General features: G+C 51.1%; 1 protein-coding gene across 3 annotated transcripts in view; it reads right to left on the bottom strand.

The window, feature by feature from the left end:
* The window catches only part of BCL9 (BCL9 transcription coactivator), a 57,869-nt gene extending 47,651 nt beyond the window's left edge, over window positions 1-10,218 (bottom strand). For all 3 annotated transcript variants that reach the window (XM_048293686.1, XM_048293691.1, XM_048293688.1), the window contains exon 1: window positions 10,034-10,218. The gene's annotated coding sequence lies outside the window, so the exon portion shown is untranslated. The remainder of the gene's footprint in view (window positions 1-10,033) is intronic.
* Between the last annotated feature and the right edge of the window lie 5,532 nt (window positions 10,219-15,750).

Raw genomic sequence — 15,750 nt, 5'->3', positions numbered from 1 at the left:
TAAGCTGATATCAGGGACTGGAGTGGACAGTATCACCTATGTGATACTCCCAGAGCTGCATTTTGGGTGACAAGATTCAAGGACATAGCTGCATATCCTGTGGCCTGTGCACCGGCTGCTCCATAATCTCCAAGATTAATTTATGCAAAACATGGGAAGATGTGCTTTTTCCTTTTGCAGTGAATGACTTCATTAACCTTTCAGGAGCTTGCCAATAGTCAAGTAGAAGCAATGGGAAAATCACACTTCTGGGAAAAGGGAACTTCTGCCATGTAGCTAAGAGCACATACCTGGCAGAGGCCAAAGGCACCAGCAAATGATGGACCCTGGTTTAGGAATCCGCCTTCCTGCTCTGCTCTCCCTGACACCCTCCAGTCTCTGCCCTGCTCTTGCAATGGTCCTCCCCTGGGTGCTGACAGCTCACGGCATGACCAGAGAGACAAGGAAGCCAGATGGGAAGGCAAATGAGGCAGAGGGTTTTAGACAGAGTCTGGAGAGAGACCTAGCCCAGAGGCAGAGCAGGAGAGAAAAAGCAGGTAAAACAGGTGAAGCAGGTATGGAGAGGGAGAAAAACGGCTGTGGGAAAAACGGGAAAAGGTGCACAGCACCTCGCATGGAGCATGAGGGAGATCATCTCGCTAAGGAAGGGTCGGAGTGTTGCAGAGACAGAAGGGAGAAGTCAGGAACTGTCTGGTCAGGGGAGCTGAGGCTCACTGACGTTAATGAGCCTGGGACTGAGTGACATCTGGCAGGGGGAAATGTGGTGCTACCCAGGAATAGAGCTAAACTCCACTGGAGGCCAAAAAGTCACCATGCCCTGTCCTGTAGGACACTGGATGAACTTCAGCACAAGGCCATCTGCTTGATCTCTTTGTGCCTTGCTGTCATGAACACCTCATGAGCCCTAATTTGGCTGTCTCTCCCATCAGCCTAGATGCAGCCACCTCTCCCTGCCCTGAGAAAGGGACTTCTCCATGCCACATGTTCCCTATGTGGGAAGAAAACAGAATCCATGAGGGGATATTAAAAAACCACCACTTTTCAATTGCTGCTGCTGGACATGATCCTTGCAGCCAAAATCCTGTCCCTGAAGAGAGGTGGTTAAATACACCACAACCACTCTGGCTGACTTGGAGGAAACTCTATCCCACATCAGATAGTGGGACAGCCTCCTTGTGGGATCAGGTGGCTCTCTCAGGCAGATGGGAGAGGGGTTCTCCCTACTGCAGTGACCCTGTTGATCCTGTCCTCTTCCAACAGCAGGACACTAAGCACAGGTCTGCCAGGAACATAGCACAGCTGTCCTGACCTGTTGGGTACTGCCTTGTGGGCTCAATGCAACTCTCCATCAAGATGCAGAGGGCTTCCCAAACCTTTGGTGCTCATCCTCTGCCTCCTCCATCATGGCTTTCCCTGGCACAGCATGGGGTCCTGAACTCAGCTGGAAGTGGCACAGTGGGACAGTCATCCTCTCAACAACCAGAGATGTCAACACACAGCCAGACACAGCACAATCCATGTTTTCAGGACAGTGTCTAGAGCCAGAGGGAAGTCAGGGGAATGGGAACAAGACAATAGGTCAAGACCAGAGTAAGTCACAAGGTCATGTCCAAGGAGGTAAGGTGACGTCAGGAAACAACATTTGAGACTGGAGACTTCATCAAGCTTCCAGGCAGAAACAAAGTACTCAGACATTAAAGTGACAACTGTGCTGCAGCTCAGAACGAGACTCCAGGCAGTTCCATCCAGAGCCGGCGGCACACACATGGAGGGAGTCTCACCTTGCTCCCTCAGAGGGCAACCCCCCATCCTGCCTGGCTGGCCACGGCTGCAGCAGGGGGCTGTCCAGCTGATCCCATGCCCTGTCCTTCTCCCTCAGGCCTGGCCAGCCCACCCCTCTGGCAGCTTCCAGGCAGCCAGGCCACAGGGACAGGCAGCCGGCAACAACAAAAAGGGGTCCACCGTGGAGACACACACATAAGGGAGGAATTTGGAGGATAAACTAGAGGGAAGAGATAGGAGTGTGCGGCTCATGAATAGTGGGGGAGGGTAGAAGATACAGGGTGAGAGAAGAAAATGACATGAACAGAAGGAAGAGAGCTGCAAATAGAAGGGGATATGGAAACAGCAGAGAGAGACAGATTGCAAGAGCAGTGGAAGTAGAGGAGACCTAAAGGGACAGAATATAATAATAACAACTCTTAAAATGAGAGGAAAAGGAGAGAGAAGAGAGGAGAGAGGAAAAAAGGTGGAAAGGAGAAGGGAGAGGGGTGAGGGGAGAGGGGAAGGATTTATGATTTCCTGGAGAGGGAAGACAAATGCCCTGCATGTTTTTCTCCTTAGTTTTCAAAGGTTTTGTGGAAGCAGAGTGAAGACTTGGCATCCTCATTTGAAGAAGGGAGGAACTACGGCACAGAGACAGAGAGGCAGTGAATGAGTGAGGTGGTAGAAAGAGGCTTAGCTCCCTATGAGTTTTCCATCAAAGACACAGGTGAAGAACAGTCTAGACTTCTCTCTCCTGAGCACACCACAGAGAATCCACTACTCAAAGATGGTAGGAAGAGAGCCTGCTAGAAGAGCGAGAGATAACCCAAAGTAATGTAAGAAAAAGAGGGGGACCTGGGTTTTTTTGCCAGCATCACCAACGTCCCTGGAGATGTGTGTTTAGATGTATTCAGAGTAAATTAACCTAGAACACACCAAAACGAGCGCTGTCTGAGTGCTTACGTGGGGAAGTGCCCACGGGGAGAAGATGTTGCAGTGTGGGTTCCGGTACTTGCCGACCCCACCAGCCCACAGCCAGCTGCAAGGAAAATGGAAGGGGGGCGCACAGGAGGCTGCACGACGGGGGCTCTGCTCCTGCAGTGCTCACTGATGTCTTTTGTTTGCAGCTCTTTTTTTGGGTGTCTAAAATTTATCCAGTTTAATTTGTACTACCTTTGGGTCTCAGCTGCCACTATGGACAACAAGCTTTTTGTTGTTTGACAAACAAACACCAAGCCCCCAAGCACACGTACACCCAAGCCAAACACCATTTGTAAGAGCCTTGAATAAACCAAATACCTGGTGCCTGCTTGAACTCCTGCACGCACTTGGGCAAACAGAGCTTCCCAGTTACTCCCTGCACACAGGAACCCAAAGGATCCAACATTTTCCTAATCTCAGACAGCACTACTTTATGGCGTGCTAGCACTAGAATTGTCTAGAATTCCCTCATCAATGAGTGACGAAGGTCTCTCTGCTATAAATTGATGTTAATGGCAGGTTGTGCACCTTGTTTGTTTATTGCCAAGGAAGAATGTTTGCCATGGCTGTCAAGTTTATAAAAATATTTCCATGACTTCAGACAGCTTGGCATTTTTACATGCAGCTGAGAGAGTGGGAGAATGTACAGATGAAAAATTGAAGAAACATTATTGAGGTTGGAAAAATAATATCTCCTAGCACCACCGAGGTGGCTTAGAAAGGCCAGGGAGGTCAGCAATATTTCTGAATAAAATGCAGTTTTTTCCCACCATGGGTTTCTGAAGAGCTGGCAATAATTAAGCATTACAACACCTTTCTGAAGTAGATAACCCAGCTGAGGCCATCTGAGGTTAAAGGACTTGCCTGTGATCACACAAAGCAAATCAGTGGCAGAGAGGAGAATTAAACCCAACAGGCTTAGCTTCTATGACCCAAGTCCTACACACCTGGCTGGCATCCAGATGGAAGGATGGGAGCTGTACCAGCTGTGGACCTGACTGTCAAGCACAGGTCTTCCCAGGCAGTCTAGCAACTGGGCAAAGAGCTGAGCGACAGGCCACCCCAACTTCAGGCAGTAATTGTGAAAACAAGTGACAGAAGGCTGGGAAGCAGTGCCTAGTTACCAGCCACGGTGCCAAGTGGATTAAATATACATCGATAGATTCAGTTACAAAGAGCAGCATGCAAAATGGAAGTGATTGCAGTCAAGGACCCAGGATGGCAAGAAATAACCTCAAAATAAAATCACAGGCTTCAGTAAGAAGAAATCCATGCTTCCAAAACTCGTGGAGAAACTTCAGCCTTCAGTCCCCAGGGGTACTGTCCCAGACCACCCCAGGATGGGAGGGTACAATGACACCCAAGCCCCAAGGGCTAGTAAGAAGCCTGCAGGACTCAAGTTTAGTGGGTTGAGAGAGATCCATATCACCTAATGCTGAGCAGCCCTTTGTTATCACTGTCACCAGAGAAGCTGGAGAGTGAAGCACAAGAGAAAGTGAGCTGTTCTCCTGTGTGTGTCCCCCCCGCCCCCACCATCTGCCTGCATCTCACCGGGGCAGGGCTGAGACACATCACTGAATGAGGAGGAGAAGACCTGTTTCACACTTTGGGGGTCCTGGGCTGGAATATCCAAGGACAGCCTTCCCAGCGTGGATATTCAGCCCTGCATCCACCTGTGCCCAAATGCACATTCTGTTCTGGGGGGCCCTGGAAGTACTGGGTTTGGCAGAAGGCAAGGCCAGATCCTGACAGCACTGACAAACTCAGCAGTTCAATACTCCTCATCTGTAGGGGGAACAGAAGCTCACTCTGCTCTCCTTCTCCACCCGTGCATTTCCCCAGGATTTCAAAGCATTACGGAATTTTCATTGCAACCCCCCAGCCACCTCCATCCTGGACTTATCACAACACGTGCACTGCCATGATCACTAGTAAAGATTTAATTTCCTTCTTCTTGGAGCAAAAATAGAAAGGATAATCATTCAGCACTCCATACACACAGCTGTCACCTGAAAAATGCAGGTGAGCACAGTTAAATGGAAAGGCAAGTACAATCTCAGACCATTTTTTGGTACCTGGAGAACTAGACCAGCAGTATTTTGCATGCAAGATTACAGGTCTGTGTGTAGTTGCATTTTCACATTCTATCACTGCAATTGCACACAGCCAGCTACGTGCCTTAGCAGCAGCTTACAAAAGCAGTTGCTGCTAAACATACAAAATCCAGCCCCCAGATGCACAGGCGCAAGACTAAAAAACTGGTCCTTATTTTTCTGCCACAGAAAAGATGTGTATTTGCTGGCTGCGCCTGCTCCCTGGGCAAACGCCACACCAGCATATTTCCTTGCATTTGTATGTTGAGCCACATATTCATTCAAGCTTTGCAATAACCTAAAATGTATACAGCATTTTGCGATTAGAAGCATCCCAAAAATGCAAAAAAAGCCCCAGTTTTTGCATAAAAAAAATCTTCTCCCAGCAAGCAACTGTAACCACCTCTCCAGCCGGAATGTACTGTCTGTTTAAGGCTCCAGAGAACACAGTGCTTACCCTTTAAGACAGTAAGAGATGAATACTTTTTTTTTTTTTTCATTTAAACTATGGGGAGTTTTACCTAGATAGACTGCAATTTCCTGAGCTCGAATCTGGCAAAGTGCCCAGGGCTAAGACCACTCCCCCTTCTTCTTTTGGCAAAAATTACCATGGCGTCTTTAATAGTCAGAAGTAGTTTTTAGGGTTTTGTTTTCACAAAAGATGCTGAGGAAAAACCCAGTTGTGCAAGCAAGCAAGCCCGGGTACTGCAGAACTTCTAAGAACTAGACTGATGTTCAACATCTGAAGAGTACTATCCCCAAATACTCTACCGAGGGATAGTTCAGTTCTGAGTCACAGGGAAGTGGTCTGAATCACGAATAGCCATTCCTGCTAACTGCTCTCACCCCCCCACCCATCCCAAGCTTACAATCCAAGCAGTGACCAGGTTGAGGTTAGCTTGGGAAAGCTGATGAGATCACAGTCTGGGGAGATACAGCCTCAGACAGCCTCAAGTTTTTGTTAACCGGCTCCTTGTTCTGCGTGGAGACACGGACAGCAGTTGTTACACCAGGTTTACCATATGTTTATAATATTGTTGTTATGGGAATACATGTCCAGTCCATGTCACTGGCAACTTGTGCTGTTTTCTGCTGGAAGGACAAAACAGAATTCACTGTCCAACAGAGCACCGAGTGTGCGCATACTTCGAGCAAAATTTATCGTCGCATGAGTCACGCTCGGTGCAAAACCACACGCTTTGTCCATGGGCTGGCGTGTGAGCCCGCCGTGGTGTCTGCACAGGCACACACAACCCTTGGGCTGCCGCTCCTACCTGGGAGGTGGGCAAGCATTACCCCATCTCACAGACTGCAGCAAGAAGGTCCACACAAGCTTTAAGGCAATTTCCCTAAGGCTGCCCATCAGATCAGTGCCAGGATCTCGAGTTCTGTGAGACCTCTTTGTCCGATGGCCATTTCTCAAGCAGGACAAATGAAGGATAAAGCAGGGCCAATGTTAAGTCAGTTAGGGTCATAACTCTGCATCACATAGCAAAAACATTTGCTTCCCCACGTGTCCCAAAATGGTGTGCAGGGCAGTGAGTTGGCTTATGGGACACAGGAGTTACATGTTTGTGTGTGAGAGACTGTTGTCAAAACTAAAGTGCCTGGGCTGCCTGCATCCTCAGTGCCTGCATCCTTAGTGCATCCCATCTCCAGTGGGCAGAAGCAATGTCAGTGGCTCAAGTGGCTCTGCCAGGCAGAAGCAGCACTGAATAACTAACTGCTGAGGAGAAATCCTCTTGTCTGACAGCCCCCAGCAAAATTCAGGCTGAAGGAGTGAAATACATTTTGTTTACTGCCAGCCCCACCAACTCTTGAGCTGCCACTGAAGACCTCTGAAGAAAGAGCAGCTGACTGGAACACCACACCACCAGTTCAAAGGAAAACCAATTTACCCACTTAGTCTCCTTCCAGACATCAGCAAACAGCAGAAGAAATGGCCAACTCCCCTCCCCGCCTCCACCCCCCCAGCCCTGACACGTTGCCATTTTCTGTCCCCATCTCCATGCAGCTCGTCACATCCCATGCTGTAGTTGAGGAACGCTGTGCAGGGTTTAATTGTGCACACGTTCTCCGGGGAAGGGCGGCATGGGATGTCCACAAAGGAGCGGAGGCAGGAGGCCAAGGCTGGTTATTGGCCTCGAGTCATACTTGCTGATTGGCGCGTCAAGGATTTTAAAGTGCATAGCTGATCAGATCAGCAGCTTGTCCTAGAAGGAGAAAAGTGACATAAAATATGCACAAGCCTTCCTTCTGTCCTGACAGCAGGTTGAGTTTTCAGATGATGTGGAAACAGCAGCCTGCTCTCCTCCCCCCAACATGGTCTCCTCTCGTGCCTTTGCTGCAGTGCTGCCGTCTTGTTCCCGACTCCAGAGGCTCTGCTCCCTCCCCAGCCTTCATTCCAAGGCTCAGACTCTGGCCAAGGGGCTCCATGCCACTGTTTTTATGCCCACTCAGCCCTTGGCCTTTCTTCTCAGCATGCCAAGCAGGGGCTCATTAGTGTTCCCTGTTGTTAAGCTTTTGTGGCTCAAGCCCGTCCAGTGCCAAGCTGGAAAAGAAAGGCCATCAAATCCCCATCCAGGAGGGTGCAAAACTTCCCTGTGCTGCCAGCCCAGCTGGAATTCAAACAGGTGATCCTGGAGAGGAGAGGTGTAGCGTGCATGCGTGTGATCTGTGTGTGTGGGAGCAGCGTGTGAGCTCTGCCTGCAACGAGCTGGTGCTGCTTCAGCTTCTTCTCAAAGAGAGTGACTTGGAGTACATTTGACCTGAGACCTGTCCTCTGCATCTGCATGTGTGTAACACTTTATTTGTGCATGTGAGATGCCTGTGGTGTGTCCCTGCTCCATCATGGGAATGCTGCCATGAGTGGAAAAGCTAAAACATGTCACATACTGGTTTCAAGCCTCAGCCACCTCACATGCAGTTTGTGCTAACACAAAGTCAGCTGTCAAATACTACTGCTACCAGGCTGATGGAATAAGCTATTCTGTAAACTGAGGAAAACACAAGAGCTGGGCCATGTCTGCGCAGGAACCATGCTCACAACGTGAGCGTGTTGGCCCTCAAGAGGAAGGATGTGCGACACAAGCAGGTGTGTTTGCACAAACTTGCTGTTTCCATGTGTGTGGAGGTGCTGGGTGCATGGAAACATCAATAAAGTGGTAAAGCTTTATTTCATCCCCACACTTACTTTCACAAGGGACAGTTGATTTTCTCCTTGCTATTGACAGAGTCCAGCAAAATTAACAGAAATTTACAGACATTTTAACAGAAGGCCCCTCTACCAGAGAAGCCACCTATGCAAAAGGCAAGCCACATGCTCTCTCCTCAATCCTCTCAGCTGCAATCCTTGCACAAGTCACAATCACCCCGGCTACAAAAATCTCTTCCCCTTACCAAATGCCCCAAACTCCACCAAGTCAGAAAACTCAACCTCTGTGTTCTTCCATACTGAGAAGTCCTGCTACATCACACTTAGCTTAGCTGTGCTTTAGCCTTGCTCGTGCCCTGATTCAGTTCAAAATCTCCCCTCTTTTTAAAGCCCTCCAAGGAGACGGTCCAAGGTCTTCCTTAGACATCCTTCCTGCCCGCTCCCCCATCTGTCTACATCCCCTCTCCACAGATTTTCCACCCAGCTTCAGAACCGTAGGTGCTGGAGCCGCCTCCTTCTTCTCCCCAGGTCCAGCTGCCTAGAACAGGCATTTTTCCTCCCTACCTCATTGCCTGACAAGTCTCCTTTCAAACATGATCTGATACTTCTCCCCCTCCTGTGGCGATAAACCTCAGAGTCTCTCTCCCTGCTTCTCACATACCTCCATCACTGGACTGACTGTAAGGCATGTGGGATAAAGGTATCATGGAAAACGTTACAGCAAATCACAGGGTTTTGCTTTGATTCTTTTTCTGCTTATTTATTTATTTTTTTGAAGGGAGGTAACAAGTCAGAGAGAAGCTGGCTGAGATTTCTGCCGTACATTTTTTTGCAGCAGCAAGATCCTCCATCTTCCTTGCTGGATTGAATAGGGTCTCAGGACAATTTAGACTCCCTCCCCCATCTCCCATTCTTGCTCATATTCTTCAACACATGATGCTCTCCTCCCAGCCTTGACTGGGAAAGCACATATCCTCACTCTCTCCCCCTCTTCCAGCTCCTGCCTCGCATAGGTTGTGTCAGGACATTAGGATGACGAACATTTGTGCAGCTCAGATTCTTGTAGGTTATTTTTTAACAAAACAACTAGAATCAATGAAACCTGAATGATGGCACACGACAAACTTAAAAGACCTCGTGAGGATGCACCTAGCATTTCAGGAGGCTTTCTGTGTCTCATGGCAAAAGGAAAAATTATCCCTCCAAATTTAACCAAACCCAGTACCGATACTGTGATAAGCCCGGGTGTGAGGAGCAGGGATTCTCTCCCCTTTGCCTTTTTTGGGGGGTTGGTTTGTTGTTTTTTTGGTTTTGTTTTTTTTTTTTTGGCTCTTGCACATTATCACCTCACCAACAGTAGGATAACAGCTACAAAACCTCCGGCAAGAGAGCAAGCAAGCAGGCTTCATATTGCTGCTCTCACGCCGAGCTCGATATTTACTTGCTGATAAACGGCAACTGTAAATACATCTCATCTAATCTCCCGACATCCAGGAGGGAAAAACGTCTCCCATCCCCGCGGCGATCTGCCTGCCTCCGGAGGCAGCGGGATGGAGGGCTGACAAAAGACCCCGGCTTCCACCCTCCCCCGCGGGGCTTCTCCCCGGCGCGGGGCAGCGGGGCCGGCGGCCGCCCCGGGCTCTCCCCCCGGCCCTTCCTCGGCCCGCCACCCTCATAAAAGCCACCGGGACAGAAGCCAACAGGTGGAAGGCGCTTTTTGTCCCTTCCGCGCCCGCTCCCGGGATCCCCCCCGGCCGGCGCGGTCCCTCCCCGCGCCTCGCCGCCGGGGGCAAACCGAGACGGGGGGAAACTGAGGCACGGCGCCGCGGCCACGGCCGCCGCAAAACTTTCCGCCGCCGAGGCGGGGGCGCCGGGCAGCGGCCCGGGGCTGCCGGCGGCACACGCGGCCGCCCCCCGCTCCGCACACGCAGCCGCCCCGCGCCGCCGGCAGCCGCGCCGGGGGAGCGGCGGCGGGCGGGGAGCGGCCCCGGGGGCGGCGGCGCCGGCTGCGAACCCTCGCCCGCCCGCGGCCAGCGCTTACCTGCTCAGGCGGCGAGGGCGCGGGGCGGCATGGCGGGGGCGGCGGGGAGCGGGCGCTGCGCCGGGCGGGCGCTACGGCAGCATCGGGGCAACTCACGGGGAAGCCGTGCCGGGCCTTTTGTCTGCGCGGGGCGGCGGGGCGGCGGGGCCGCCTCCCCCCGCGGGCGCCGCGGCGCTTGGTACGGCCCAGGCATTCATGCCAAGCGGCTTTCACACATGGAGGCTTGTCTCCAGCGGCTGCTGACAAGCCACAAACAAGGCGGCCCCCTCCCTCCTCCTCCTCCTCCTCCTCCTCCTCCCGCCTCCCGCCTCCCTCCTCCTCCGCCGGCCTCCTCCATGCGAACTCCCAACTCCGGTGACAGGCGCGGGGCAGGGAGAAGGGCGCCCGCCGCGTCCCCGCGAACATGGCAGGCTCCCGCTTTCCCCCTCGCCGGGAGGGATCGGGGGATTCCAGGCTCCCTCCGGCAGGAAAGCCAGCGCTAAACCCGCCGAGTAAAGAGCACAGGTCCGCCGCGTCCCACCCTCGCCAGCGCCGCCACGAACCATGGCTCCCAGCGCTCCTCGAGGATCAGCCGAGGAGCCGGCCAGGAATTCGCCCCGTTTCCCCCCTTCCAAGGTCGTGCAAATAGCCGGGCACGCCAAACGGCGGAGACCCAACGCCAAGGGCCTCGGGGTCAATTTTATCCCGCAGCAACACGGTGGCGGGAGGCAACGGGAAAAGGCGAGGGAGAAATCACAAAAAAACAAGCCCTCATGGACTCCCCAAAATTTTTGCAGTCTCCCATTACTCCCATAACAGAGGGAGAGTGCAGTTGTCCAATGAGAAAGTCTAGGTGTGCCTCGGCATGGCCAGCTCTTAGAACCCAAGACACCCAAAAAGGGCCTGGCCCGACAGCGGGGCCATGTTGGGTCCAGGCTTGCAGAGATTTGAGCTAAGTTTTTTCAGTGACTCCAACCAAGAGGGTTCCCTGGCCGTGCAGGTTTGCACAGCCTCCGTCCGGCAAAAGCCAAACCAAAACACAGCCCCTGTGAATCATTAAACTCTGCTGCCTTGCGTACGGGTTCAGCAGGGTTCAGTCGGCCCAGAAAGCAAACCACATGACCGACTGTCATACGTTTCGTAACAAAACCACAAAACTCAATCTCAAAAAACACATCCCTGTCCAGGGATAACAAAAGATTTTTTTTCTCCGAGTCTCGGCTGTAAAGGCCTGTGGAGCCCAGAAGACTGTTGCACAAGAATCAGCTGGTTTCATTTAATAAAGGTAATTATAATAATCATAATAATCACCAGTTGGATAGCTTTTGTTGTTCGATGATCTCAAAGACATTTTACTAACCCAGACAAGTATTTTTATCTAAATTTAACAAGTGGTAAAACATTTGGGCAGATGAAGTGACATACTCAAGGTCATCTTCTGAACCTGTAACAGAAGGGACTACACATTTTTGAACTCAAGTGCTCAACAGAAAAGCCACTTCCCAAAAATAGAGCTCCTACAATTCCCCCAAAACTCAAAAGTTTTATTCAAGTCGCAGTTTTGCTGAAAGAAATTTTAACCAGGTCTAATTTGTAGCTTGGATACTAGGACAGATGCAAATGAGGCTCTTCCCAGGAAAGAGAAATAGAGGTCAAGTGGAGAAGGAAGACTACAACTAAGGTTGACTGGGAAGAAAGAAGAAGGGGAAGAGCAAAGGCAGGAGAGAAGGCTGGAAAATCAGAGACACACCTACAAATTTCCCAGCTGGAAGAGCAGGATAGCTCCAAGAGATCTGGCTGAAAGTTTTGAAGGCTATGTGAAGAATATAGAAAGGTGGAAGAACGTAGTCTGGAATTTCACCTGCAGGAAAATCAAATCAACCACTTGCAGTCAGGCACTTGAGAGCTGATAAGGCGCACTCGCACCAAAGCTTTGGCCACGGTGTCAGTGAACCCCCCAAACAGGCTGCTCAAGCACTCTCGCCTCAGCAGGCGCTGGGAGCTGGCACTACAGGTGCTCCAGAGAGGATGACTGCCACACTCAGCCTCTTGGAAGCAGAGCCAGATTATGGACAGAGCAGTCATCATGTCCAGCTTCATCTCCCACAGCGTCTACAACATGAGACAGGGCAGCAGCTGTGCCCACTGGTGCACAGGGTTCTGCAGAGCCTGACATTCAGCTCCAGGTTTTCGCGTCTTTAAGGGGAGAAAAGCCTCCCTGTATTGTCACAGGTTGAATTTCAAGTATCCACATTCTGCTAATGGGGTGAAACAACTTAAGCTAAGCTTACCTTCTCTGGGAACGGCTGTGCCCAGTGGATAGCCTTTCTCCTCTGCTCCAAATCTCACTCTTTTCAGTCACTTCTCAACCTTCATGAAGATGACTTGGTCTTCCTTTCCAGTCTCTGGACTTCCTAATGCCTAATCAGCTCTGGTTGAGGCCATATCTTCTTGTAACTGCTGAGAGCTGCTGCTCTTGGCAGAGTGGATTTTACCTCTTCCTTCATTTCCATAACGTTTCCCTTCTGTTTACTTTCCCATTGCTCTCCTCATGGCCCCAATTCAGGACAGCATGTAAGCACATGTTTAATCTCATTGATCTCGTGGCACTCCATGTACGAGGGAAAACGTGGGTCCCTTTGCCCAGCTCCTGCTTATGAATTTTATGTTAAAGGGACATGAGGTAAAAAGTCAGAAGTGGTCACCCAAGGGTGGACTGGAGCATGGGCTTCCCCCTCCTCTCTGCCAAAACCTCAAACAGCCAGGCTGCTCATTCCTGCAGATGCTTCCTCTCCCGGGTGTGTGTGTGCCCAGGGAAGCCACAACGCTTTTAAGAAAATCATAATGCCTGTGGCAGAAGAGGTGAGCATGCCCTCTCTCTCCAAAACAGCCAGCACCTTGGGAGCTGGAGCACATCCATGGGAGATGCAGACAGGCACGCCCTGCAGGAGAGGAGGAAGCGCAGGCTGGGTCCTCCATAAGTCCTCCGTGGGGGCTTTAACCCCTTTGGACACTGCACCCTAAAAAGAAGGGTTACCCTCTCTGGGGGCTCAGAGAAAGCCCATCCTGGAGTTATGCTCCCCTAAGCAAAGAGGAATTTCATGTCTGGCCTCTCCTACTGCTGCTGTTGTGCTTAGCCTTGTTAGGTGTGAGGCTTTCCCAGGTAGGTGAGGAGCAGAGAGACGCTGAAGCCGTGGGATATCATTGTCAAATCTGGTGGGCCTGAGGGGTCTGGGCACCCCCAGCACAAGACATGACCTAAACAAGAATTTGCAGGATCATATTTCGCACTCAGGTGTCTAAATTCCACCTGGGTCCTGCTTTAGGAGACTAGGAGCTTCCTTTTATTTGGCTCATCTCTCAAGTAAGAATTGTGATGCCCCTTTCTTGCACTTGTATTAGTTTAGATCACGGTGGAAGATTTAGGGGACAGCAGGAAAAATAACACCCTTTCACTTTGTGCATGTACAATGTCTTAAACAACAGGACCCCAATCCCAGTCCTGCATAGGTGACTTCTGTAAAACAAGCAGCATGGGATAGGAGAGTCTGGCCCCCATACACAGGAAATATACCTAAATTTCCTTGCCTGCTGCGCCAAAGCCTTCAGCTGTTCCCTCTTCTACAAATACATCAAGCATGTGTAAAAAACCCCCTATGTTAGTCCTCTTTTCCAAGTGGGAATGCATACACCTGCACTGTGTAGATGTTCTGTGAGTACAGGGGAGACCAGACATCTTCAGAGCACACTGGGTAAACTGTACATATGCAGATCATCTGCACAGCATATGCACAGCAGGTCTGACAATTTTTGGATTCATTAGACATAGTGTGTGAATGCTATACAGTTCAGCTCCCAAGTGTGCAGTCAACTTATCCTGAATTTCTGGATGTTCAGCGGCCCAACTATCTGAAAGGCCTGATGGGCATGTGGAAATTCTGGATAAGCATATGCAAAATTGAGATTTCATCCCAACCAAATTCCCAGGTGGAGAAAGACGAGATGTCCAGGGAAATAGGCACACTTGGAAGCTCACGATGCTGGAAAAGAAGGAGTGGTTCACCTGTACCTGTGCAGCAACCATCCCTATCCCTTCTGATCTAGGCTGCTCTGCCTTGCCCAGCACTTTTCTTCTCATTGACTGCCCAGGCTGTTCCAAAAGCTGCAGTTTTGTGTGTGCTTTGCTACCCTGAACTTGCACAGCCCTCTGTGGCTGCCTGAGCACACATATCCTGTCTCTTAATGTGTAGACTGGTTGTATTTGCTGCCTGTCCCTCTGTCCCGTGGAGTAAATATCCTGAAATGGTCACGTTTTGCAGTGCTCCGAGGAGCCTTTTGCTCAACCCCATCAGTATTTCCCCTTGTCAATACAGACCATCTAATTCCACTGCTAGAGCTCTTTCATTCCTGGTCAGACCTCAGACAAAATACAGTCAAGAAAATCTCAGGAATCCCATTATTGCCAATTTTCAAGCCATCTGTTACTTTTCTTGAAGTCCCTGGTCTTCAATTCATGGGCTTATGCAAGAAGACCAGCCTTCACTAAAAGTAACTTTTGTAGCTCGCGAAAGGCTCTGACATTGGAATTGCAGGAAAGGACCCTAAAGTGATTGTGTGTGTGTGTTTTCAAGCCAGGTTTCTGAGCTGATGCCCTGATTTTCAGGTCCTGGCTCTCAGCGCTGCTCTCTGGGGGTGACACTGCACCGCTCGGCCGGGTTTAGCCCGTTCTGCTGGGGGCAGAGGAGTGTGGTAAGAGGAGGAGAAGGGTGGCTGCGGAGCGGTGCAGCAGAGGTATCCGGACCGTCCTGAGCCGGAGGGGGCTGTTCCCTGGCAGTGCATTGTTTCCCGGTGGTGTCATGCCGTGAGGTGGTGCCGGCTGTGGTTGTAACCAGCAGGCGGAGCTGGGCTGGATAAACAAGCGAGAGCTATTCATAGCCATGAGGAGGGCAGAGCGCTCCTCTCCTAGCAACACAGCCAGGAGAAGAGCAGGAGAGCTCTGCCCAACTGGTGGAGAGATGTGTGTGCGAAATGTTGGTGCTCTTCCCTTCCCGAGCAGTTGTCGCTCCATCGCTGTGCGATGCCTGGAGCCCTCTCACCTGCCGCGCTCCCTCACTCTGAAACCCCCGTTTAATCTCAGTGATGTGCTCGTGTGGGTGGTGGCTGGCTCTGTTTCCTGGGGTTTGATCAGTGAAAATGTCCTTGCCTGGTTTAAACGACCAAGAGACGAGAGTTAAAAGGTGGGGTGCAAACCTGAGCCCTTGGGCTGCGGCAGTCGGGACCTCCTGACAAGGGTTTGAGCAGGGACACCACTGCCCTGCTGCCTGTCCCAGGGTGGGTGCAGGACCATCCTTGATCCAGCACACCCATAAATACCCACAAACAGCTGGAGGGCTGCTGCACTATGCCATTTCACTGTTCACTTCTTACCAGAAGGCCAGTTACATCAAAACCTGCAGGTAGGGTCTGAGTTGTTTTCTTGGACGTGTGGAGTGAGGCTGGTGAGGCACCGGAACAGATTGTCCAAAGCAATTGTGGATGCCCCATCCCTGGAAGTGTTCAAGGCCAGGTTGCATGGGACTCTGAGCAATCTGGTCTAGTGGAAGTTGTCCCTACCCACGGCGGGAGGGTTTGGAACTGGATGATCTTTAAGGTCCCTTCCAACCCAAACCATTCTTTGTTTCTGTGAAATCTTAGGGCATAGCTCTGGAAGCTTTGGGTGCAGGTATGTGATAAAGCCA

This window comes from Corvus hawaiiensis, chromosome 2 (genome assembly GCF_020740725.1).
Source record: "Corvus hawaiiensis isolate bCorHaw1 chromosome 2, bCorHaw1.pri.cur, whole genome shotgun sequence".
NCBI lineage: Eukaryota > Metazoa > Chordata > Aves > Passeriformes > Corvidae > Corvus > Corvus hawaiiensis.
This window is presented reverse-complemented; position numbering and strand designations above follow the sequence as displayed.